This window comes from Manis pentadactyla, chromosome 11 (genome assembly GCF_030020395.1).
Source record: "Manis pentadactyla isolate mManPen7 chromosome 11, mManPen7.hap1, whole genome shotgun sequence".
In the NCBI taxonomy this organism is placed as follows: Eukaryota; Metazoa; Chordata; class Mammalia; order Pholidota; family Manidae; genus Manis; species Manis pentadactyla.
In genome coordinates, this window is record NC_080029.1 from 96,850,925 (window position 1) to 96,878,418 (window position 27,494).

General features: G+C 41.6%; 1 protein-coding gene across 7 annotated transcripts in view; it reads left to right on the forward strand.

Moving 5' to 3' along the window:
• The first annotated feature begins 11,371 nt into the window (after window positions 1-11,371).
• SEMA6D (semaphorin 6D) overlaps window positions 11,372-27,494 on the forward strand; it is a 52,939-nt gene continuing 36,816 nt past the window's right edge. For 3 of the 7 annotated variants that reach the window (XM_057488786.1, XM_057488785.1, XM_057488787.1), the window contains exon 1: window positions 12,044-12,924. The gene's annotated coding sequence lies outside the window, so the exon portion shown is untranslated. Of the gene's footprint in view, window positions 11,494-12,043; window positions 12,925-27,494 lie in introns of those variants that run through there. The other 4 variants (XM_057488784.1, XM_036924483.2, XM_036924479.2 and 1 more) reach the window with 4 other exon arrangements.

Consider the following 27,494-nt stretch of genomic DNA (forward strand, 5'->3'; position numbering starts at 1 on the left):
TAAAACCAGTCCTCTGTCTGAGCCCTGGGCTCCTGTCCCACATTGACTTGTACTGATCAAGAGGCAAGGGAGAGGGTGTTGAAATCAGGACCACATTCTATGCTACACTATGAAAATGTTGGCCTTCTATTGAGCCCTCGAGGCTTAAGGCCATTACCAGGAAGCCAGAAACCTTTGCTGGACAGCCATACTCCTGTGGCCTCACACCTCGGGGAACCTGCTCCTTCTCTAGAGTGAGGACTACCTCAGTCCCAGAGTCCTTTCCCTAATCTGCCTCATTTACAGAGCACACATAGGGGAATGTTTGTGCAGAAGGCTGATGTATTGTTCTACCTTTGTGCAATTTAAGGAATATCTGAGGCAGGGAAGTTCTAGAGGTAGCTCAGGAGACCGCATCAGCAGTTCAGGCTCTGCTGAAAACTGCTGAAGATCTCACTGCTAAAGTGGAATCTTGAGAGCTCTCTGGCATATTAAATATTCATCAAAAGCTAAAACACGACTTTTTTTAATGCATTTGACTGAATAATACAAGTGTAGATTTGTCCCATCTCTACTCTTGGATTGCTCAGATGTATATGCACTAAATTACTGTTCTTATGAAGTCAGCTTGAAAGATGAGGGAAGAATCCTTTGTAGTTTATCCCCACCTTTGCTTTCCTTTAATTTAAACATAAACTAAAACAGATTCTCAAAATGTTTATAGAGGGTAATGAAGTGGTGTTTCTAATACAAAAGTTTCTTATGAAATTAAGCATACATTGTGTGACAATTCTGCTTAATTTGAAAGGGTTGTATGAAATTAACAAATACTTGAATCTATTTTATTTCTCCTTCCATTAATGGCAAATAATAAAACAGAAGGGAAAAAAGAAAGTTCCTCCCAATGTAAGTACCTATAGTTCAGAAATTGAAACTGCAGATGTTGCTAAAGATGTTATCTTTTTCTTGGAAATGTGCCATGAAATTTAATTAGATTTCTTGTTTACCTTCCTTTTCTTTCACTCTGTCGCTCTACTTATTTTCTGCCCCTTTTCCTTCCTCTCTCTCTTCCCCTAACTATTAGGCGAACATTACATGTTTTTATATGGCCTACGTTATATAAATGAAGAATCTAATCACCGTAAGAAAAAATGAAGTTTCCATTTTTCAAATCTTATATTATAAATTATCTGTTACTTCAAAGTTCACCCTAACCATTAAATAATAACATAATGCTCATGGCCCCCACACCCGCTTTAAATAACTTCCCTTTTACTAAATTAAAGGAGAACTATGCTTGAAGAGTTAAAGTCATAGTCTATTTTTTCCAGAATTTGTGTAAAGAGAATTGGAAGTGATCTAATCTTTATTGTTACAGCATTTTATCATCTGGCTGTCAAGGTGTGATTTCTTCCTCTGAAATGATCCGCTCTTATTATATTTCATGTTAACATTTCAAGTCAAATAAAATGGTGATGTTCATGTTGTACAAGACAATTGAAAGAGAAGCCACTGAAATATGTTTCTCTAAGCTCATTTAGATTTTAGCAGCAAATATTGATAATCAGAGCCTAAGGATGCCTAATTGAAGAGTTTTCATGTAATGATAATGGTTAAAGTAAGTTAGTTTTAGAACGTTTTTCTCATCATAGAAGAAAGACCAAAATTTCCACTAAGAAAGACCAAAGTTCCCTTAACATCTCTAAAATAACATTTTGAGGGATAATTTCACAAAATTTCTTAAAATTATCCATTAGCATTTCTCATAAATGTATCAAGCTGAAGGGATATCACTGAACTGTTGGCTCAAAAAGTAATAGATAAAATACAATGAATTGCCAGGTCGATTTTCCTGTGTAAGATATGAGTGAGAAATGGGAATAACTCCACAATCCTCCACCGTCTGGTGCCTGTGTTGGAGGAAACAGTCCAGGAGTGAGAAGAATTAAACTTTCTCACCTTGATGTTTCTGAGCACATGAGACCTGGGAGGGAATATAGGCTAACAGAGGTCATTTGATGGGAACTGGATTTCCTCTTACTTTCTTGTATGTATTTGGCTGATTTAGATTTTTGTGTTTCTCTGGTAGAGAACATTTCTCCTGTCCACTAACTATAATTATAACAACCATTTCCAATTTGCTGCTGGGCATCCCCTCATGGACACCATGCCAGCACTTTAAGCTCTACTTATCCAAAACCAAACTCAATTATGCCCCCTGCAAACCTGCTCCACCTCCTGTGTCTCCATCTCTTATGATAATTCAACTTTTCTTAAATTGGGCCAGACCAAGAAAATTGTAAAAATCTCCCACATTCCTCCCTCTGACATTCAAACATCAGTCTACTCTGCTATGTCTCTGGTCTGTGTCCCTGCTTTTCTGTTGATTCCACCACCACTAAGGGCATCTTCTGTCCTGACCCCTGCACTAGGGGTCTGAAACCTCCTGCTTCTCTAAGCTGTTCCTACCTCTGGTTTGAGCACTGTTTCTCATAAGCACAACCTAGATGATCATCTTTTCCTCAAAAATTTATAACTTCTAAACCCACCACCACCACCACCAAAAATAATCATACTCAGTGAGTGCCAATTCAGAAATTCAATACAATGGTCTTATCATGTCCTTCCGGTCATATCTCCTACTACCTGCCTCCAGGAATGCCAATCGTACCCCATCTCCACCATGCCTTCCCACCTTCTCCTGCCTTTCTGTCCCCTCAGCCCAAGATCACTTGGTTATAGTTCTCTACGTCTGACACTTGTCTTTCAGTGTGCTTGGTTCAGCTCAGATGACCCCACATGATGAAGGCTTTTACAGCCTCTGGGTAAGCATTTACAGCATTCTGCCATGTATGTTAGTTAGCCTCTTGGACATCTGTCTTTCCAGTTAGGTTGAACGCTCTCTCACTCATTATTCCATCCATCAAATGTCCCCAGGGTTTCTGTCCCAGCCACTATTCTTGACACTAATGATACAGAGGCCTAGTCATCTCTCTCAAGAAGCTCAGCCTAGTAAGTGATAAAACATGCTAATAATGCAATATGGTGAGATAAGTGTAATAAGGAAGTCCAGAAAGCAGGGAGTAGGGAGGCAGTATGATAAGCACCAGACTTAGATTCAGAAGACTCAGGTTCAAGGTCTGGCTCTGCTACATAAGTAAGTTAATGATAAGTAAATCTCCTTAGCTTTCTCATTTGCAAAATTAGGATCCCTATCACCTAGTCTTCTTTATGGATCAAAATAAAATTAAATAGTGAATTTCTATTTGCTCCCCAGATCCACTCTCTGCCCCTTTTCTCTACTCTGTGTCTCTAGAAGTTGACCTCTAAGCAAGGGGGTCTCCTCCACATGGCCTCTGCATCTCCAGATTCTGCTAATTGCTCCTTTCTCTAGCTCTTTAGGTCCTAGGGGTAGTCAGGCCCCAGGGTAACTCTCCCTTGAGGTTTCTTTGCACTCTACCCACACCTTTGCCAACAGTCCCTTTATTAAAGGCTCCTCAAATTACCCAAGTCTTTTGTGCCATCTGTCCCCTGCCAGGACTCTGAATGATAAAACTGTTTTTCAAACTTTCAGTTGCTGTCTAAATGCAAGGTATTTCTCATTTATCTCTGCACAGTGCTTTACACAAAGCAGATTGCTGCTACTAATAACAAATGGTGAAATGAATGTATGCGAGGATGAATGAGTGAATAATCCTGCTCTCTTCCAGTTTAGTTACATTCATAACTCCTTGTCACCTTGATGGGATTTTGTAATGCCCTGATTTGATTTGCAAGGTCCCCTGTTCCCTTGGAACTCACTCTCTTAAGGGACACAGTCTGTCTCAGTCCTTGTGTATTTCTAGTGATTTAACTTGAATGAGTTAACTTTGAAATTTCTAGAAATATCTTCCTTCTATAGGCTGCACACTTACCTGATATCAAAATGGATTGCTTATTTATCATTTATTTACACTTTTTGTTCATCCACATAAAAGCTGGCAAATAAGTCAAAAACAAGTAAATTGACTGATCCCTTATTATCTGGGAACCAAAAGCATATTTAAGGAATCGTTAGCCCAGAGTGGGATAATTTTTTCAAAGGCACAATAAACATGGGGCAAATAATTGCCTCCACTACCCCCTTTTCTAGGCCCAGCCGATGAATAGGCAATCAGGTAGGCTTGTCAAATGAGCTACACAAAGATCATCACAGAGTTCAGTAGCTTGATATTTATAAGGACCTGCAATCATGACTGATTAGACTTTAATATTAAATTAATTTATTCTCAGCAATTATAGACTATCCTTGTCTCCTGAATCCCCACTTATCTCATTAAATAGGAGGTAAATGTTTTCCTCTATTTGATGACTTAAAAATGAGAAAACTGACTTACAGAAACTTCCTTTAGAAAGCATACTTTTGAGTAAACATATTTAATAGTGTCTTTGGACACCAAGTAGGTATTATTAAGCAAATAATTGCACAACTGGGATTCTTAATTAAAATTTGTGATGAGAAATGAATCTGTTTATTCTGTAATTATGACCCAGAAATTCAGAACATATTGGGGTAGTTTATGAGCACAATTCCAGAGACTTTAATATTGTAAAATAACTCACAAAGCCTTTGAACAGGAATTCTTGGAGGAAAAATACACACATATACTCATACATACATACGTGCTGTATGTGTCTATGGGACCAAATACAATAAGATTTGAAAACTCAACCTTTAAATACAACTATAATATTAAAATCTTCTAATTTAAGAGTGTGTAATCCTATTAAAAACCTCCAAGTAGTCCTTCTGGATTTTCCAGACAGGCTTTTAGCCAGTTTCTTGTTTTAGCTTTGTAACTGAAATAACAAATTCAGACAATGGCAAACTGTGAGGCTTCTTTTTAAAGTTTCCCTTAATGACATAAGTTTGAAGTGATTTTTTTTAGCATACAATTCAATTCATGCTTTTAGAAGACAGTCATCGAAGAGTTCATCCTGGACTATAGTAAGCGAATAGGATAATGTTTAAATCTAACCTGATGGTAAAGGCCAACCTGGTAAAAAAAAAAAGTCCTATAAAAATGTATAGGCCTTAATTGTTTTTATTTGCTGTCAACTTATGATAGGTTCTAGGTTCGAAGGCCATGGAGATCTGAGGCAAGGAGAACTTGGGCAGATTACTTTGTGGGACCAACCAAAGTTTAGATAAATTTTAGGTTTCTCTCAAGACCCCTCCTAGTGCGTAAACGAACCCCATTGACTGGGGCTGGCAGTAAGGCATTACCTCTTCTCACCTCGTTTGTGTGGATCTGCCTCAGTAACAACGTATTTCCTACCCAGACTTAAACACTCATTAGCCATGTGCTGCTGGGCCTTGCCACTTCGTCACAGGTTAATAGGGCTTCTGGGATTTTAGACAACTCCTATAGTTACAGCAGAACACCGGTAGTGTTTGCTATTGATTTTTATCCCAGAATGTCAACTTCTTCCTGTCCCCCACACACATACTATCCTTCACTCCTTTTCATATTGACTCTCAGTGTCTTTTCAAAATGACTCTAATATATTCAATATTAATAAGATGTCCATAATAGTAAACATCCGGAGAAAGCAAAAGGAAAGAAAAAAATATATCTTTTATGTGCCTTTATTTGGAAATATTCCAGAATCTGGTTTTTTTTTTTTTTTAAGCAATAGGTGGCACTACGGGTTTCTGGCAATGAACTGGTTCTATACATCTAAAATATACAGACATTCAAGTGGAAAGCGTTCAGTGATTAAGATTCCTCCCCACCCCACACCACCACCAGGAAAGGTGTGATCATATGGCCCTAGCCATTAATTGAAACATCTGTAGCTTAATCAGTGAGGTTTGTTTTAATATAAATTTACATGCTATTAAATAGGTCTTTTTTTCTCATTACTTATAAGTGATTCCAAGGAGTTACATAGGTAATGGAAGACATATAATTTACAGAGGTTTAAACTACACTATAAACGCTGTCTCAGAGTCCCTGACATTAGTTTGTTTGCAACAAGAAAAACTATCAGAGAATTAGAAATTGAAGCACACATTTTTAACCTAGTGTTGGGCATCTAGTTGGAGGTTTTTAAATGTTTTTATTTCCTGTGTTATCCATGACGTATATTTTCAAATCTATGTCCTTTTCATTTTTCACAGCATGGTCCTAGAAAGAAAATTAGTTTTGAGAGCCAAACAGACCTGGATTAGACTCTAGACTCCATCATCTACTAGGGCTGAAAACCTTGGCAAGATGGTTGACTTAAACAAGCCTGGGTTTCTTTGTTCCTAAATGATGCCTGTCTTTAAGAGCTGTGGTAAGAATTCAGTGCTACTCCTGTGGCTGGCCAGTACTTGGGATGTAATTGGTACCCAGTTAGTTTCTTCTCCCTTTGTTGATTTCAATTTAAACATCGGGTTAAGTGAACAAACAAGGCTAGGCAGGGAAGACTATTTTTAAAAACAAATTGAGAAGTGTACATATTTTTTAAATAGCTAAAATATCCTAATTGTCTACCATGTTTGCTTACTTTCATTATCTTTCTCTTTGGTTAAGACATCTAACATCTAATAGATGTTATTCAGCCCCAGTTGTTCAAGTTCAGAGGTTTGGTTACTGTAACTGTGGATAGAAGGCTGTCAGGATGTACACTGAGTCTCAGCTTCCTTACATCTGTTGGGATGTTAGCTAGCATCCTGTATCCTAAGTATTCCATCCCAGGTACATAGCTAAGCAGCTCTGAGTATCTCAGGTATCATCTTATATGATCTTCCCTCCAAAAAGTTTATGTTGCTTCTGTTTATTCAAAAAATCTTTGATAAAGATGCTAGCATTGCTCTCTCTTTTCTGTTTTCAAAAGAGCTAGTATCATTAAAAGCTGTTTGCCATTCATCTTTCTGATGGAAAAAAAAAAACTGATTCTTTTTCTTTGGCTTGAACACTCAGTGTCCTTCCACACAGTGGCACCTGCAGGGTTATCAGCAAAGTTAGATAAGTAACTGAATAGTTATTTCCATAAATGCTTGGTACATTTTCTTTACTCAGAGTGTGCAGCAAAAATTATTTATGCTAAGGTATAGGAATCAAAATGACAAAAAAAAAGCACATTTTTATCATTCCAAACAGAAGCATAGCTGTGGTGGCATACTATCATAGTACATAATAATAGAAATGAATTATGTCAGTAAAACTTGAGGTTTAAGATTTACCATGATAAATATTTTTCATTAAAGTGAAATATCTTGGCAGAGTAACTTTCATATGCAGACTGTTGACACATGGGCCAGCTGTGCCCATGCAGATGCTGAGATTTGGGTCTATATTATTAATGATTTATCATGTCATGGAGCGCTTAGATTAGTTTTGAAAGCAATCCCTTGCCACAAAAGCACTTTCTATAATGTGCGAACGCAAGGAATACTGTATGTGCATTCCAAATGAAAGTAATCACAGAAGTTGCAGCTACCTTTGAAATTTCAGTACTTCTATCTTCCTATTTTGAAACATGAAATGCTACATCTTAAATGGTATTATTCATTGAAATTCATAAAAAATGTTATTTCATATCAACTGGTTAGTGAGTAGTGTATCTGAATTAATAGGCATACACAAACCGATAAGGGAATGAGGAGCTGGAATGAAACACAAATGTACTGCAAATCTATTGTGTACCATATGCTCTCACCCTGAGTCTCACATTTAATGTGAGGTTGGATTAAGTTTCTAATCCACGTGGATTCCAAGATTGCACTGCCTTCAGGGCTTGTATAACAACACTGGCTAATATTTATTCAGTGCCTGCTGTGTTCCAGGTAAGATGCTCAACATTTGACATGCATGATCACATTCGGTCTTCATACAGTCCACTTGAAGTACTCTTATCAAACCTGTTTCACAAATGAGAAGACTGAAGCACAGTATAGCTAAGTAAGATATCCGAACAGGGAAGAAACCTGAATTTGAATCAAGGCCGTCTGGTGTACCAAAACCTTGATATGAACTACTGCTATTAAGTGTGACCTCACTCTGAATCCCTCTCACAACTGAGAGGTGGGGTTCAGATCTACTTAATTACCACTTGTGTGACCTTAGGCAAGTCATTTAACCTCTCTAAGCCTCAGTTTCCTCTTCTATAAAATGAAGATAGTAATAGTACTTTGTAGAATTGCTGTGAGTTAATATTTGTAAAATGCTTAGAACAGAGTTTTGCATATATTTACCACTAACTTTGTTTACTAACTTTAATAGTTATGGAGTTGTCCTCTCACATGATTGGTAAGCTTTCATTGACCATTACACACAGAGTTTCTATAATTTTCAGATAGCTTTTATTCTCAAAACTAGATTGGGAATAAGAAATAGAAATAAAATTCTGAACTTCACTCCTAAAGAAAAAAAAAGACTGTAAATTAAGTTACTACTTATCACTGATGGGAAATGTATGCAGATAACACTAAAGCATAATCACTAACTGTCTATAGCATTGAACTCCATAAGTATTCTTCTGGGTGTGAAAAGAACCATATATTTTTCTTCCTTCCTTCCCTTCATTATTCACTCATTCAGCAAACATCCTTACCTGGGTACTGTGCTGGAGACACAGGTGACTAAATTCCTACTCCAGAGGAGCATACAATCTAGAGATGACTGTTCTCTCTGGTTTAGCACACAGAAGAGTGGGAGGAATTTGTGAGTTCCATGATCAGATCTGTTAACAGGATCTTTGCCCATTAAATGCCAGGCACTGTGCTAGGCACTGGGGCTGTCCAGGTAAATAAGACAAGATCCCTGCACTGAAGAAGCAGCCAGCAAGGAAGATATCTCCAAACAGATGTTTTCCCTTCAATTTGACAAGTTGTGTAAGTGAGTTTTCTAGGAGAGCACAGAAGAGAGGTGTTTACATCCATCCCGGGGAATTGTGGAATGAGGGAAATTTGACACCTATGTGAAATTTTTGTTAAAAGGCAAGAAAAGCAGAAATTAAAGTACATGAAATTATGGGGAAAGAGTACCCGAGAATGCAGAGACACCATAAGCAAAGACATGGAGACCTGAAACCATATGACATGGGGAGGAACTGCAAGAAGCAGGCAATGATAGGGCCAGAAGCATAAGGTAAGGAGGGGAAAGTTGGAGAAGAGAAGTGAAAAAAAGGCTAACAGGTTAAAAGTGTATAAAATCAATTGAAAGGCCCAAATGCTAATAAACTGGAGAAAAAGCATTTCCTGACACTTCTTTCCCTTAAAATACAAATAAAAGGTGTCATTTTCCTGACGGTCCAGATTCTGGGTCCCTGATAAATGATGAGTCCTTAAGAGTAATATTTTGATCTTTAACCAGAAGATAAAGGAAGGGTACCATTCTTCCCATGTCAGTGGATTGTACACACCCAGTGGATTAAACATAGGGATTGGCTCTGAGGTCTAGACTGAAAACATGTCTAATCCTTGGCTCAAAATGACTGATTAGCATATCCTTCTGCAACCTACAAGTATTTTATTCCTGAATTTAAGAACTCAGTCTAGGGTAAACTGCCATCTCTGGGGTGGTGCTCTATCAAGTTGGCCATCGTGGAATTTCAAACAAATATTCAGGAATCTAAAGAAATGAATTTTTATTTTTTTGCTGTTACTGCAGACCTGGGACAAGTCAAGCTTCGTGCCTCCAGGTGGGTGGCATTTGATTCTCCTCAAGCTGCGGGGCACCCCTTTGCATCTTCTTTCAGTGTACAGGGCCCTCTGCCTGCAGCGGGGCTTGCTCCCTGGAAGGGGAAAACACGGAATGACTGTATGCCAGTAAAGCAGGAACAGCTTTCTGGGTCAGAAGTTGGCTGGGGAAGGGCTCTGACTGCCAAGTAACTTGCAGTGATGTCAGAGCCCAGCACGACCAGAACACACCAGCCAGCCAGCCAACAAAAGTCTTAACAACAACAGAAAAATCACAGAGCTGTGTTGCCAAAGCTGTTCCTTCCGCCCCCTACCCTTTTCTTCGAATAGGAAGAACAGCAGGAAGAGAGTTTATATTTAAAAGACTCCCCCTCCTCCTGCCTCCTTCTTCCTTTTGGTAACAAAGTGTTACCCAGTGAGGACTCCGTTCTCCGGGTGAGTCCTGCAGCAGTGCCTGAGGGTGCCTTTCTTGGGTTCCTTTTCAATGCTGTCAGTGGAAGTTTTAGAAACAACTCAGCACCGGTATTTTTTCCTTCATTTAAACATGTAACTCTGTGCTGGGAAGAAAGCAGGAACCACTGAGAAAAGGAAAATCCTTTTTCTGCCCCTTTCTCTCTTTCACGGTAATTAACCACATGCAAATGAAAATTTAAGTTTGGCGAAAAAGCTCTCCTCTTTCTTTTTCTTTAAGTAGGGGCGTCATGGTTCACCCCAGCCCATGAGAGCCCTCTGGGATTCATAATTCAGCTGGAAATTAATAAAACACAACCCGTTCTTGGAAATGAAGTTTGGATTAAAATCCTCTTGTTTTGGAATATATGAATTTTTTATTTTATTTTATTTTATTTTTTGCTTTCACTGTGGCAGTCAGTTTTAAATGATGTCACTTCAAGGACATTTTCATTTCTCCCACAACATATTACACGACACACTTGCCTGTAAAAACGGCTCATTAGCCTGCGAAATTATACTGTACTGAATGGCTTTCATTCAGAGTAGAAATGGGATTTTTAGTAGGCAATTTCTGTATTTTATAAAGATAAAGCAATGTTTGATTGCTTCTTCCCAGCTGTTTTGCTTAGTGGTTATAGAGAAATTAGAGGGGGTGGGGGGACAACAAAGGTAAATGGGGCGGGTTGGTAAGGATGTGCTTAAAAAATACATCGCAGCTTAGGAAACTAAGGCAGAACTTCACGGAGCAACTGTACTTGCAGCTCCTCTGGGCTGCACCGATTTGTCCTCTGGATGCCTGAAGGAAAGCTGTGAAGAAAGGAAGGAAACGAGAAAAAGAGGGAAAGCGAAAAGGCTGCTTCGCAGGCTGCATCAGCCCTCGCGAGCTGCATGACTGAGGCGCTCGCAGGGAGTTGCTGGAAGGAGCCGCTCTTCGGAGGCGGAGAGAGGGAGGGTGCGCAGTCGGGCGCCCGGGAGGAGGGACGCGGAGGCCACCGCGGGGTCAGCGGGGCCGCGGCGCCGGGCCGGGGGCCTCCAGGCGGCGTTGGCCACGGGCTCGGGCGAGCGCGGCGAGCCGCCCGCGCCTCCTGCCGTCCGCGCCCGGGGGTGGGCCGCGAGCCGCCGGGCGCGGGGAGGGAACCAGGCTCCGGCTCGCCTGACCGACTGACTTGGAGATGGATCGAATTACACCATTTGCCGTGCCTAGATTTGTTTTGCTCCCGCGCCGTCCCGCTGCCGCTGCTGCGAGGACTGGTGGTGACGAGTTTCAGGATTATATCGAGGAAGCCAAGACCTAAAGAGACAGAGGAAATATATCTGTATTTCTATTTCTTATTTTCTTTTTTTCTTGCCCATGACAAGATTTTTTTCCTACCAGCCTTTTCCCCCATGAGGTAAGACCGTCTTGTAAAAATTTGCTGATGCTCTGGGCGCCCGGTGAGGATCGGACCCAGATCCCCAGATCCCAGATCCGCAGCCGGTGTGTGTGTGCGTGTGCGCGCGCGCGCGTGTGTTGTCACTGGAGAGTTGATTTCCTTTCCAAGCGGCTCTCTCCGCCTGCCGTGCCAGGGACACGCAGAGGGCTGGAGAGATTTGGCGGACCCGTCAAACTGGCATTGCTGGGGGCGTGGGTGAGGGGCACGTGGCCTCGGAGGCCGCCCCACTGGGCACCCACCTCGGGGGAGAAAAGCGGAAGCAAGCAAAAGTTTCTTGCCAGGCAGCGCCAGCTCCGCGCTCCCCCGCGCGTTATCAGGGCAACCCGGGCCGCTTCGGTGCCGGCACGGCGTCTCCAGCCAGCGCGACGCGCGAGCCAAGGCCGCCCCCTTCCGCCTGCAGGGCCCGGAGCCGCCGCGGGACCGTCGGGGTCGGGCAGCGCGGGGCCCGGCTGGAGGCGGACCGGCGAGCCCTCGCCCGCGCCAGCATACAGGGGGCAGCGCGGACGCCGGCAGCCGAGCCGCTCACCGCGGACGCCGGCTGCCCGTCAGCGCGCCCCCGGTCGGGCGGCCCCGGGTAGCGCCGGCGGCGAAGGGAGGGGGCTCGGAGGCTGGCCACCCCTCCCCCGGCTCTGGCACCGGCCCCGGCCCCGGCCCGGAGGGCGGCCACTTCCCACCCTTCCTCTCCCCCTGCCGGCCGAGCGCGCCGCGGGCGGGCCCCGGGGCCGGGAGCTGCCCCCCGCCCGCCCCCACCTCCCTCCCGGCGCCCGGGTTTCTCCTTCGGGCCACTCTCCCCCGCAACTTTCCGTGCTTTGTTCTCGGGCTGGAAATGATTTACGGAAGCGTCTTGGACAGGGTCTCCGCCAAGCGGCAAGAGCCCAGCGCCGAGATGTGTTACGTTCTCATCTACCCATCAATTATGGATGGAAACAAATAAGGAAGAGTCAGTTTTGCACGAGCCCCTTTCCGGCGGCGAGAGGCGTCCTGCAGCCGGAGGGAGCCGCCGCTCGCGTCGCAGCCGCTGGCAGGGGGATGGTGAGGAGGAAGGTAGGGGAACTTTAATTTCCCGTCTTGACAGCGGTGATGTTTGCTCCTGGTCTGCGGAAACTGATACAGCAGCCGCCCTGGGTGATTTGGAAGGGCTTAAAGCTTAAAGCTTTCTCTGTCGTGTTTAACTCTTGGATTGAAATGAAAGGTCGTAAAGGACTTGAAGGTGTGGATGAAAACTGGGTTTGAAAATTTTCTACTAAATCGATTGTCAGGACCGCTGCTGTCAGGTAATTGTTTAAATCCTGAACTTGTAAAGAGCGGAGCGAGGCGGGGAATGAAGTAGCGGTAATAATTACAGCACTAGAGGAACTCTGGAGCGTCCGCCCAGCGCTGAGGTGACCGGTCAGTAAACCAAGTTCCAGCACCCTCGCCCCTCACCACTCTCAGCTGGGTGATTTTCACAGAAGGGACAGTAGATCATTATTATAGATACACAGACTTTCTAGGCAGTAATTGGTCCTTACGTCCACCACTACTAGCAAAGGCTTTTTTTCCCTTAAAAAAGCAGTTGTGTTTCCAGTTACTTAGGAAAAGAAATGTCTAGGGCAATTTTCCCAAGAACTTCTGGCTACTCAGAATTGTAGTTTGCTTAAGTAAAAAGTATAGGTGCTCTATAAGGATTATTTTTCCCTCTGCTTGACACTTTAGGCAATAAAGTAGATTCTTTTGTTTATTTCAAGGCTAAAGCCCTAAGGAAAGGTTTAACATTTTTCTGAGCTGATTTGATCTCTGTCCCTCGGAACATGAGAGATAATTTGTTTGACAAATTTTTTCAGGGTTTCATTCATGTAGAATTGAGAAATCTCAGCTCAAGGTGAAGATTGTACTATCCTTTGGTGCTTTACAAATAGGTCTTGATGCTGGTTTATTCTTGTTAGAAAGAAATCCCCTTCCTTTCTTAGGTTTCTAACTCAGGAAATTAAGTTGTGTGTAGTCATGTTTAATGTAGTGAGTGACAGGCATATTCTGTCATACTGGCAAATATTACACAAACATTTACCCTGGCTTAGATAAACAGAAATGGCCAAAGAAGCTCTGAGATTTGGACCTCTATTACCATGAACTTAAAACATCCTAACGTAAACAAAGTACAGCCCAGCCATAGCTGAATTTTGTCCTCTAGTTAGTGTCTTTGTTTTGATTTAGGTCCCTGGAAATGTACTCTCAGAAAGACAGTTAAGTAAATAACCCTAAGACTTCCAAAATATGTTGTTTAGCAGATCACTTTCTTCCACTGGCACGTTTAGTTAGATTAACTACCAGCTACTATTTCTTATTGGATCCTACAGAATATTGCTACCTATCCTCATTTGTCCTAGGGATGCTGAATAGATTACTTTTTTTTGAGGGACATTTCTGTGATGCAGAACAGTGTGCCAGGAATATTGTAACTTCCTCATCATCAAACAGCTGGTTGACTCGAGTTTGATGTAGATAGTGGGCATTCTGCCCTCTTCTTTTTTTTTTTGGTGCCCTCTAATAGCACCATCTGGTCATGTCTCCCCTGGTTTGGTGGATTTGAAAAGATGTCTGTGACGTAAACCTGTTAGTCCTTAGAGTGAGAGCAACTGAGAAATCCAATGGACTTCAGTTCATTGGCTGCTTGCTGCACAGGATGAATTCTGCCCAGTAATTGTGCTCTGGGTAAGTGGGCCCCTGAATCCTTGCGTGGTGTTTCTATTGCTTGAGAGGCACCCGGGCAAGTAAGCAGGAAGCAGAGCTTTGATTGACAAAAATGCTCACAGTTGTTAAGGATTTATTGAAACTGAGGAAGTTCTTCACTTCTTGCTGCTCCATCATCATAAACCTTGGTAATTAGCTTAGTCATTGTTCTTGCATGGGAGTTTCACTAAGCTAGGAAGAGTGAAAAATGCGTCTGAAATGGGGCCATCTTTCACCCTTCTGATGCATTTTATGCAGAGTTAAGAGGCTGGCTGGATGCCCAACTGTTATTGGTATAACCATAGGAGGTGAACACCTTCCTTAGCATATTGCAGGATAAAATATTACCTTTTGTTTCAATTAATAGACTTTAAGCCTGCACATTATGGATTCATTTCTAGAGGAAGCAAACGGCACTTGGGGTATGCCAACCAGTCAGTATTTATTCAATACCTGTCGTTTGCAAGGAGCTATGCTAGCCACTGTTCCAACACCAGGTGAGGGAGACATTGTGTCTGTATGTTCAACTTACTAGTAAAAATGCAAAGAAATAGAAAATGGCAAAATGAATCATTTGATGAGAAATGTAATTATGCACCCTTTTTGGGGGGAAGCATGTTATTTCATACTAAAACTTTAAGGCAAGATTATCCACACCAGTTACAGTAAGCCAACCTTCCTGCCTTTAACACTAATAATTCAATGTACTATTAGTGTAATTCACATACTGAAACTCCCCTTCGAGCAGGAGATCTCACTTTCTGAGGCTCATGTGAATGGAGATTTAGCATTAAAATCTACCAAAGGCAGTTTCTTAGGTCGCCACTTGTTTTGTGAACAGCTGCCAACTTCCAGTTGGAAAAAAAGTGTGTTTTGAATTACTCCCATGACACTTAGAGAGACTAAAAACCATGTAACTATATTGAGCATACCATAACCCTTTTCAGTTCGGATGGCTATTGTTGGGCTGACTTTTCCTGCTTAGATTCTGGCAACAGTGGTGGTGCCACTGGTAATTGAAGCTGCTTCCATTCTTCCCAACAGGAAAACTAGGAAATGTTCTCACTTTGAGAAGCAACTGTTTATGTAACCAAGGGCGATCAAATCAGTGGTCCACATAGATACCACATGAGGTGTACTTATTTCTCAAACTTCTCTTTTCTATTAAGCTTTTGTTAACTCACCCAGATTAGCATTTTAACAACCCCAAAAGTGAACTTCTGCCATTCTCTCTACTTGGACACACTTTGTAGATCATCCATCATCCTGTCCTTGGCTACAACAGGCTGCTGGCTCCATCACCATTTGGAGCTACACAGAATCCATCCGACTGTGAACAGCACAGCTGGCTACAGCAATTTTTTCTTCCACACCACTGGCAGCATTGTCTGGCTGTGGTAACTAAAGTTAACACCCAGAACGGGAAGTTTCCTTTTGGCAACCTGTGCTGGACCCCTCATCCAGATCTGGGGTTTCACCTGCAGAAAGCCCCTGCTGACTTGCAGTGCTGTGCTGTGCAGACAAGGGGACTTGCCCCAACCTTGCATGAGCCACACGAAAGCCTCATTAGGCTTGATATTATTAAACCACCAGAATTACAGAATTTGAAGGAGCCATTCAGACACCACTCATCCTAGACCTTCAGAATTCAGCTTGTTTGAAAAGGAGAAGAGAGGAATGAATTAGCCTTTAACCTGTGATCCTAAATGACTAAAAACCAAAAAAAAGAGCTTGTCTAGTCCTTTGGAGAACTGAACAGGTCATTGTTTTGTCCCTTTTTACCGAGAACATGTGATGTACCTAAATCTGGGACCCATGTCTAATATTATCCAGTACTTTCGATCCCATGTTTTTGTTTGTTTTCTTCTTTTTACTCCATCCAGTATCTGCTACAGTAGTCCTTGCTTGTTAAGGCAAGATCGTCATGGATTAGGTAGCTGCATTTGTTAAGTCATGATGTCAAGCTTTAAAAAGAAACCTCTTATAATGAGAAGTACTGCTTTTGGAGTTTGATGGGGGAAGGAGAGCCCGCCTCGTGTTCTGGAGGGCATAGCCTTCTTACCTCTTCCCCTGACACTTCCTAAGAAATGACCCACAGCGCAGCTGGGAGGATATGATGGTGAGGGTGACTGAGGGAGAGGAAGAGGAGAAATCAAGAGGCAACCACCGCGCCTCACCCATGCTGTTGGTCTGCTCACTCAGTTCCAGGCACTGTACTAAGGTCTTGATCCTGATTATATCATGTAACCTTCAGATACCTGTGTAAGCTGGGTTCTGTTATCACTGCTTTATCAGAAAAGAAACTCAGGCACCCGAGAAGTCGGGTCATTTTCCTGAGGTCACCCAGCAGGAGGTGGCAGAGTCACGGTTTGAACTCAAGTCTGCCTCCCATTTCAGCCCACCTTTCTAGCCCTGCACAGAATTGTTTCTGGGACCATGGACCACCCTGCAATTTGCTGACTCCCTGATATTTCTGACTTTTGTTTTTCAATAAGAGTCATACTTTGAGGGAAATTTTTATTCTAAGCAAAATGATATGTACAGTATGGGTATGCTTCTAAACTAAATCATATTGTTGCATTCTTTCATTTTTATAACTGTTGGCCAAATCATTATGGCACACCCTTCTTTTCAAGTGTTCCTAGAACAGCATCTTCTCCCACTGTCTTTCTCCATGTTAGACTTTCCTGTCCAAATGACAGTTTCATAGGACAAATGGCAATATTCACTACTCTCCACCAAGAAGTGCCTCTGCATCAGGGTGCAGTTGACATTCATTTTCCTGATCTTGGCAGGTGAGATCCATTATGTATCATTGTCCCATTTTCCAGGAGTATTTATGGGCCCCATCAGCCAAGACAGTGAGAGCTGCAGCTGTGCAAGCATTCATGGCACCACCATGGAAAGTGTGTTTCTGAAATTTGACTGTGTATTATATTGTAGGATACATTTTTCTTCGTAAGAATTCAGTTCTCAAAGGATTGCAGGAGAATTCCTTTTAGCTATACAAGTAATCAGACCATTGTCACCTGTATATCAGCATTTTGTTGTTGTTCTTTATTCTGGAATCCTGTGGGAGTGAAAAAATATATATTTTACCACTCCATATAATGCTGAAATGTAAAGGTTTTCAACATATGTTCAGGGGAAGGAAATTTGGGTTTTAAAAGTCCAATATGTTGGTACATGCGTAATAAGGCCTTGGAAGATCTGCCATCACTTAGCCTATTACTGGAGTCTGTATTTAAAAATAAAGTCAGGAGTCTCTACTCAGCCGACCAACTGGCACATGTGAACCAGAACAGATGAAGCCCTTTGAGAAAATAACACTTCCATTCCCAAGTGCTGGCTGTCAGCAAACCAGGGACTCAGACTCCCCCAGTGTCTACACCGGCCTAGGTACCCCTTGTCCTTTTGAGGGTCTCTGGAAGCCTTTTTGGTGTGTAGAGTTGTTGACATATATCAGTAAGTCCCCAGACTTCCCCTGGGTAATTAATAGATCAAGTAAATACATATTTTAAAGCTACAGAAGAAGAAGGAATAAAGAATTTTCTGTTTCTGTTTTTGTCATTGCTGGGGTAACCATTTGTTCATTCAGCCACCTTTTACCGGGTGTCTCCTCTATACAAGTAGTGCCAGAGTAGGGGAAGTGATTCAAAAAGGAGCGGACACACACTTCCAGAGCTCAACAGTCTTACTCAGTGGTATAGAAAAGATGAGGTTTGTACACAGCCAGAATACAATGATGTCTGTTTTAAATGCCAGAAAACGTACACACAGACCTACGGAAAATGAGAGGAGCACAAGCTATTTCTGGCTTGGGTGGTCAGGGAAGGATTTGTGGAGCCACTGATATTTGAGCTGAACCTTGAACTAGGTAGGATTTAGACAGGTGGACAGTGGGGGGTGACGGGGGAGGTGGTAAGAGGGAGGGCATTCCAGGCATAGAGAACAGCTTAGGCAAAGGCCCTGGGGTGAGGTGGGGGTCGGACTCTAAATCAGTTATCCACATTTGAGTCCTAACCAAGGACACACTTGCCTTTCAGGTGTGAAGAGGCAGTTCACCATACAATCCACAAATATTTATTGAGTGTCATTGGTCTACTCTACTTAGCCATTCAGCAGATGGCCCACAGCTTAAGCCATCAGAATAAATGGGATCAATTTTATGGCGATTCACTAGATTGCTCCGTGATCAGAGCTAAAACCCCCACATTAGGTGCCAACTGGTTCAGCGTTACACAGGAGCATCACAGGGGCTAACATTGATTTGCTTCAAATTACCCAGCAAGCTGGTTCCCCCTACAGAGTTCTTTAGCAAAACCAAACTAGAGGGTCACTGCTTCCTCAGCTTCATCTTTTTTTTTTTTAACTTGAAAAGACTTCAGACAAAGACTCTATAATAGAGAATAAATTGCACATGCATATGGGAGGAAAAGGATGTAGAGCTAGGAAGTGGTAGAGACATAGAAATGTGTTGAAATTGAGAATGATACGCATTGGACTCTAGGAGCTCCTTAGACTGCTCCCCCATGAAGCTAGATTGCCTGTTTACCCCCGTAAGTTAGCAAAGTGGATGACACACAGTAGACATGCAGCAAATATTTTAGTAAATGCATTAAATTGAGTTTCCCTTTTTATAATATTTCAGATACAGCCTGTCATTCCTGGTAAGCTGCAAGGAATAAGGTTAGAGCTATGATGGTCTTTTCCCAATAGAGCAAAAAAGTAACTTGGAAAGTTACTAATCCTTCTTTTTGGAAAGCCCCATACTTAAGAGGCTGTGGCGATTCAGCACTCCTTTCTGGGTCTGAGCTTTCAAGATAAACTCCCCCATCCATGGCTCCCCACAATCTACCTACCCAACTCTCTCACCCCCACCCCATGCACATTCCTACTCCAAGCTAGGCTTTTTGGGTCTGAGGCTTTCCAAGCCATCATTAACCCCTTGATATAACATTGTAATCAACCTGTGGTTATATTTAATAGTGGAGGCAATAAGCTTCATGGGGAGGAAGACCAGAAGTTCTGTGTCATACAAACATGCTTATTAGAACATATAATTAAGGGAAAATAAAATGAGAAAAATTGCATTAAGAAATGATTAAGCCAATTTCTTTGCCAAGAATTGCTCCAGTGGTTCAATTTTCTTTGGTGTATTTAAGGCTTTTACAAGTTAATAGTTACATGACAGAGAGTCCAAGAGAAGACCCTTAAGTCTGAAGAACCACTGCCATTCAGAGATCAATCAGAAATTATAAAATAGGTCAGTGGGGAAAAAGAATTAGGTATATAAAAATTCAGTATCAGGAACTTTTCAGGAATATTCCAGTGACATGAAGCAGAAAACCTGTTGAGTCTGGTAATTAGTCTGGCTCCCACCCAGTTACTTTTTGAAGTGAAGGGCTTGCTGCCTCCCCCTGCACAGAGCACAGTTGCCTTCCAGACAGGACCTAAAATAAACGGGCCTGGCTCAACTTGGCTAATAATAACAGCTAACACTTACTGTGTGCTTACCGTGTGCTGTGGCGCCGTGCCTAGCACTTTAAATATGTTACCTAATTTAATCCTCACCACTGCCCCTCAGAGTATAGGACTAATATAGCTGACCAAGAGCCAGCATTTATTGAATGCTTACTCCATGCCCGATACTCTTGTAAGTGCATATATTAAATGATTTGATCAGCATTCTTTGAAGTGGGCACTAATATTAATAACTACCTCTTTTTACAAAGGGGGAAACTGAGTTTTGGGAGATTAAGTAATTTTTCCAGGATAAACAGCTAATGAGTAGTGGAACCAGGCAACTTGGATCGATGACAAGCAGCGCAATAAGGTGTTTTAAGAACATGAGCCAGCTTGTCAGGGTTTGAGTCTTGGCTGTGTGTTAAGCTGTGTGATCTTAAGCAAATTACATAACCTCTCTGAGACCTCATTTCACCGCATAAGAAGTAGATGATGGTGGTAGTACCCACCTGGTAGGGTTGTGACACACAAATGAATTAATATTTGAACAGCATTTAGAATAGTGTTTGGCGGATAGTGAGTGCTATGTGTGTGTGTTTGTGTATTTATATCTGAGTGTCTTAACAAAAGCAAATGCTGGCTGGCTCCAGAGACCATGCTTTTAACCCTTACACTGTGCTGTCTTTTTCACTTGTGGTTTTATATCTCTTTAACTGATCTATAGACTGTGAAGCCAGTTTCACACCAGCTACCCTCCCTCCACCCCCACCCATGACCCTTGCTGCAGATTCAGCCAGACTGGAACGAGGAATCTGGCAGGAGAGGTCCAGTGGCCTAGAGATTTACCCAAGACCTCAAAGCCTAGTTGAATATTCCTGACCCAGATGTCAGCCCTTTCTGGCTTCCAGTGTTGGTTGTGATGGTGGACAAACATTGATGACTGGCACGTGTTGCATGCTGGTTGCCCCTCAGGCAACAATCTGTTATTCAAGTTAAAACCTGAGTAACACCATGGAAATGCAGGCACACTCTTAAATCATTCCCGTCATTGACTACATCTTTGATTTCTACCAGTGGTCCTCAATCACTGCAGTTCATCAGAATCATATAGGATTTAAATGAAGATTCCCAGGGCCCCGGTACCAGTGGGTTTGTTTTTCTAAGTTTGGAATGGGGCCCAGGAATGTACCTTTTTACCAGGCACTTTAGGTGACTCACACACTCCACAGTCCCTTCATCACAAAGCAATGCTCTAGTGTAGACAAGAGTATTTCAACCATGGATGTACCTGTAAATTGCCTGGCATCTTGCTAAGGTGTAGTTTCCCATCCAAGTAAGGTACTTCAAGGATAGTACCTTATCCTCCGCAGGCCACTAGGTAGTAGATCTGAAACCTCTTACCTCCATACAGCAGAGGGAGAAGGCATAGGAGCTGAAGGCATCCGGACTAGCTCATGGGAGAGTGAAGAAGGTAATAAAATCTGCTCAAAGCTAAAGAGGCTTTTGTTTTCCAGTTCGCTAAAGATTTCCACAGTGAGCAGAAATTAAGAAAGAAAAAGGGCACTCAACTTATTTCTGCTGACTGGCCTGTATCATTTCATAAATGGAGTTCTAGGCCAGTATTCATAGCAACAGTTTTTGATTTAATGATAAACTGAGATAAGGGTAATCAAACTTCATGCTTCAGGGCATAAGGTGATTGCCTGCTGTGGTCAGGATGGAATTTTTTCCCTTGTGCTTTGCACAATTGACTAGATGCATTAGAGAGAGTACTCAGGCTGTGCTTGGAGAAGCAGGGACTGGGGGCCCTGGCAGAAAACTGCTGAGTGGGATCATATGGAAATGGTCTGGGGTGTGATGAGCAACCCCATCATCATTTGGTGTTATTTTTGTTCCATATTAAGATTCTGCATACCATGCACATGTATTTCCATAAGCGACATGATGAAATTGAGTGTCTACTTCTGTATTTGGAATCAGATGACCTGGACTCCAGTTTTGGCCAATGGCATGCTCTCTGAATGACCTAGAGAAATCCTTTCCCCTGGGAGGCTCAGTCTCCTCATCTGTGGACTCACAATTATAATAAGCATCAAATAAGACAGTAGAGGTGAAAGTGCTTTGTAAAAAACGGATAGGTGCTACTCAAATATGAGGTATTGCTATGATACAATGAATTACATTTTATGGAATCACTAATTATAATCAGCAATGTATAAATCCCTACTAAGTACAATAGTACCATATACATAATGACAGTGAAAATTTATTGAGTTCTTAATCACTTTCAAGTCCTGAAGTGTTTTGTTTGTATTCTCTTATGTAATCCTCGTATCAGCCCTTTGGGGCACATACTTTTTTATTCCCATTTTATAGATGAGGACACAGATGTGCAAGGAGCATCAGGTAGTTTCCCACTGCCGTTGTAACAAATTACCACAATCTTAGAAGCCTTAAACAGCATAGATTTACTCCCTTACAGGTGTGGAGGTCAGAGGCCCAAATGGGTCCCACTGGGCTAAAGTCAAGGTATCTGCAGGACTGTGTCCCTTCTAGAGGCTCAAGGGCAGAATCCACTTCCAGCTTCTAGGGGCTGCTTTCATTTCTCTACTTGAGGTCCTTTCCTGCATCTTCAAAGCCTGTCACTCCATGACTCCAAAGTCTGCTTCCGTAGCCACATCTCCTTTTTGGACTCTTCTGCCTCCATCTTCCACCTTCGAAGGGCTCTTTGTGGTGGCTTTGGGCCCACCCGGATAATCCAGGAAAATCTCCCTATTTTAAGATCCTTAATCACTTTTGCAAAGTCTCTCTTGCCTGGAAAGGAACATATTCACAGGTTCCAGGGACTAGAGTGTGTGCGTCTTTAGGGAGGGGTGGGGTCAGTGTTCTGTCTACCACAGTTAAATAACTTGCTTGAAAAACTGTCTGAGCCTGTCTGACTTCAAAACTCAGGCTTCCAACCACTTACCATAAAATTTCCTCAATTCAATGAATTCATAGGACTTAAGCGCCAAGGAGGGCCCTGTTACTTTTAGAATAATCAATTGGGAGCTTTTAAATGTAATCATTATAGTAGTAATAACACAAAAATTAACCTTATTGATCTTCATGTCCTACTTTGTATTAAGCCTACTATATATAGTCATTCATTTATTCCTTGTGAGGGTAAATATCATTTACCTGATTAAATGAATTTACTGAACATAGTTGTTTTTCATGGGGTAACTGAATAAACAAGGGCATTTTGGGGACTCGGGGACCATTTTGGAAGACTATAGGAATGGAAGACTATATGGAGCTACCCATTCAGTCGAGAATGGCTGACTAAAGGCAATAGAGAAAACCCAAACATCCTTTGTGGGCCATGGCCCTGTCTCTCGGCCAGTCGGGTGGGCTTCCTCAGTAAGACTGTGCTGCCCCACCCGCTAACAGCCGAGACTGTCTCACCTCATGAGGCTTGCTGTCCTCTGCTCAGTCACAAGATCGGGAGCTTGCCTTCTGCTCGGTCCCCACAGAGCTGTGGAGAGTCAGCAGAGATGTCTCCCTCACTTTCTTACTTCATCACTCTCTCTTCTCCTTGCCACACACTTCACTAATCTCTTGAGGTTTAATAGAATTTTAAAGTTTAGTATGTGTGTCCATCATTGAAAAGGCTATCAGAGCAATTTGGAAAAGGAGTAGGAGGACAGAGCTGGGGTCTGGAAACAGCCTGGCTCAACTATTAGCCAGTCAGATATCTATGGACAAAGCACTGGCCTTGCTGGCTTTAATTTTCTCATTAGAACAAAGTGCGGTGGAGATGGGCGGCAGAGAGACTGGGTGATCTCCAAGGTTCTTTCTGGTAGTAGGATTGTTACTGCTATATTTATTTTTGTATTTAATTACCTAGATAATAGGATCAAAACTTATGGCTATGAAAAGAAAATGTGAATCCACTTCATGAATGTGCATATAGCTCTCTGTGTAAAGATACAGACATGCAAATAGTCCAACTTCTCAAATTTATTATTGCCATTTACATTTTACAACACTTTACCCTTTTCTTTTGGGATCACTTAAACTTCATTGCTGCTAATATAGTTTTTAGACTCAATTTTCAGAAATGCATAGATAATATTTCCAGTTAGCAGTAATTGCACCTCATTCAGCTCTCAGGAATTGATACACTACCATTGCACAATTTCCCTGTAATTTCAGTTACATCCCTAAAGAGCCATCCCCCATTGAACACATAGGATAGACATGGCAAATGAGTTTCAAAGCAGAGAGCCAAATCCGTCTGATTGGCAGCGGCTGCTGCAGCTTGAATTGTAGAAATTGGATGTAGGAGCTACATGCAAGGTCAGGGAGAAAAAGAAATGCCTTGATTGATTAGCAAAGTGTTTGATGAAAAAGGGAGGATGCGTGGTAGTCCCTATACAGCAAATTGCCATCTTTGATTCAGTATTTTCTCCATAGACACATATTTCCCTTTAAACACTCATTCTCACTAATTGTCTTTATACAAGTTGATAAATATTTAATGCAGATGTGGTCAGCTAGCCACAACAACCAAGCTTGAACTCTCTGACCCATGAGAAGGAAAATGAGTAACTCCCAATGGAGAAGGAAAATTGGGAATGGCTACTCTTCCCAGTTCTTGTCATTTGCTTAATTTTGTTGCATATACCATCAGTTATGTACCACTATTTTTAATATTTTATCAAAGACTCAATAATGTGACAAATGACTGTGCTACCACAGATAACACCTTCACCATAAGTACAAAAGTGTGGGCATATATAAAAATACAACAACACCATACATATACACAAACACATATAGAGCTTTTAAGTGGTAACTTTCCAAGTCAGACAGACTTAGGTTGAAATCCTGCCCTATCTGCTAACCAGATGTGAGAAATTGGATATCATCAGTTTCTCCAAGTCTTAGTTTCCTTTTCTATTAAATGAAGAAAATATCCCTTATCTTAAAGAGATGTGAAATCCATTAGAGGTAATGCATGGAAATTGGCCAGCATAGCTCTTCAAACATGATAGATGCTCAGTAATGTTGGGTTGGCCTACAAGTAACAGAAAACCCAAAACAAAATTGTTTCAACAATGAAGACGTATAATATTTTAAGGCACATATTAAGAAGTTCTGATGGGGTGGTTCCAAAGTTGGTTAATTCTTTTGCTCAACAATGTCATCAAGGGCTCAGGTGCCTTCTCTGTTCTTGCTGCCATTCTCAGCCTCTTGTTGGCTAGCTCTTTTCACATTCCCTATAAAACTGTCACAATCCAGGGGAGAATCTAGTAGATCAAGAGACTAAGTCTTCCTGAGTAACCTGTCCAAGGAACAGACTTCTCAGTCTCCACGGATAGAATCATGACACCTGCTCATGCTGATGCCTAAAGCAGTGCGGAGCAGGAGAACGGGAGCACCACAACTGACTTGGAGGGAACTGGCTTACCAGGGGGTACATGAGCAAAATCAGCATTTTGTTACAAACTATTTATAATTTATACATCGTTACATATGCATATAATGTATACACAGTGTACATTACATAAACATGTTCATGAATGCGCTCAAGCTATAAAACTTAGGTGTTTGGCCAGAAATACTTTTCTGCTATTATTCAAAAATTTTGCAAGCCTAGAACAGAATTTTCATTTAATTAGGCAATTAAAAAATATAAAAAGATACGACATTGAGAACAATGCTACAAAAAAGTGGACAGAATATATAAAATGAATTTGCTTTCACTATGCTCCTCATATCTTTCTCCTTCTTTTTTTTTTTTGTAGCTTGTTTTAAATGAGAAATAAGATATCCCTGCCAGGTGAACATTTTGCGAACTCTTGTTTGTTTGCTTGTATTCGTTTTGTGATGGATTTAAAAATTTTTTAATTATTGAAGTACATACAATAAAATCCACATCTTACTGTACAGCTTGATGAATCGTGACATGTGTTTACACTCATGTAACCATCACCCAGATCAAGATATCAAACGTTCTCACTGATTTTTTTCAGACTAACAATGAAACAGCTTAGTAAATACAAGCCATAATTATGAAGGCACTTTTGTCTCTTGAGAGGTAGGAACAGAAACACTGACTCTATTCTCTTCAACTCTGAGACATTTCATGATTATATATTCGCATTCTTTCATGGTTCCTACTTCAAAAAGTCATTAACTCCTGAAGCTCTGAAGTTAAGGTTTCATGTGTTTCTGTTACATATTGTAATTCTTTTATCTACTGAGGAAAATTACCCTTTTTTTAAAAATCTTTCCTGTCCCTTAATGAAATATATTGCAGATTACCTGAGATGGAATATTAGCCTGTCTCTGAGTCCTCCTTCACTCTGTACTGTTAAACCTCTTTCCCTAGTACAATAATGCAATAAATCAGTCCTAAGGCCCCTAAAATATGGGTGAGGAGGCTCCTCCTTTACCTGTCTTTGTACAACTGATCTGCCTTTGCAATAAGTTGTAAAATTAACTGCCTCGATTTTCAGTACCTCAAATTTCTACTTTCAGTGTTTTATGATTGCATTTTTGTTCACCAAAGTGAAACTTCACTCAGGCCTTATCAAATGAAAGTAAGCAGTAGCCCCCTTGTCCTGCTATTCTCTGTATATCCAACCTACACTATTTTCCTTCCAAAGAACTATTAGTTTCCAGGAGTCCAAATGGTCCTAATGTCAAATTCTGGTTCTACCATTCAACATCTGAGCTTTGTTTTCCTCACTGGAAAACCAGGATAATATATCTATCTCACAGAGATGTCATGAGATCTTTTTTAGAAGGAAATTTATGCATAGCACTTAGCATGGTCTGACATAATAACAACTTGATAAATTGCAGTAGCTCTGTTACTATTACTAGTGTTTTTAAATCAAGAATGCCTGGTAATGTACAAAATATTTGTTTCTGAAGGCCATGTCCGTTTTGCACATAGATATGTTCCATAAAACATATCTGGATGGCTAGGCTACTTCTAGATGCAGAAAGAGACAGCAAAAATACAAGAGTAGTCCTGGTAAGAAGTTGGCATTTTTGAGCAAAAGCACAGTAATGCTACCACATGTACAGATTGCCACTTAGGTCTTAGACATGGTTCTGGCAACTTACTTCTGCTGGGGATGGGAAGGTTTATTATGTTATGAAGTATTTTCAGATTATGGGTTGTGACACTTAAATAATAGACCAAGTACTCATGGTGACTGACGGTGCTGACTCAACCTGACCCTGGGTCTTAGTAATTTTCTAATCACACTCCTTCACTCATTCACTTATTCATTCACTTGCCCACGCAAAAGATAATTTTTGAGCATTTTCAGTGTTCAAAGAGCCTTTTCTCTCCTTTGCCTTCAAAGGGCCAAAACTGCACCCAAGGTCAGTTTCGTGGATATGTCACCTGTGCTCTTGCACTTGACCCTGTGCCTAGAATGCTCTGCTATAGCTAACTTGAAATTCTTAATAATTTTTTAATAAGAAGCCTCACATTTTCATTTTGCTCTGGCCCCTGAAGGTCATGTAGCTTGTCCCCATTGCTCCTTGTCACCAATACCATTTATTTTGTATTGATCTGAGTAGGCAGACCTGACTTGGTAAAAGTCACGTTTTCTAAGGGTCTGAGTTGCCACCGCATCACATAACTCAGGCCGCCTGCTTTCCTGGGCCTTGTTTTTCTTGGTTCTAAACTGAGGCAAAATAGACTCTGGGGTTACTGCTGGTGATCTTTACACTTCAGGAAAGAAGGACATCAGTGAAAAAGGATGTCAGCTCTGGAT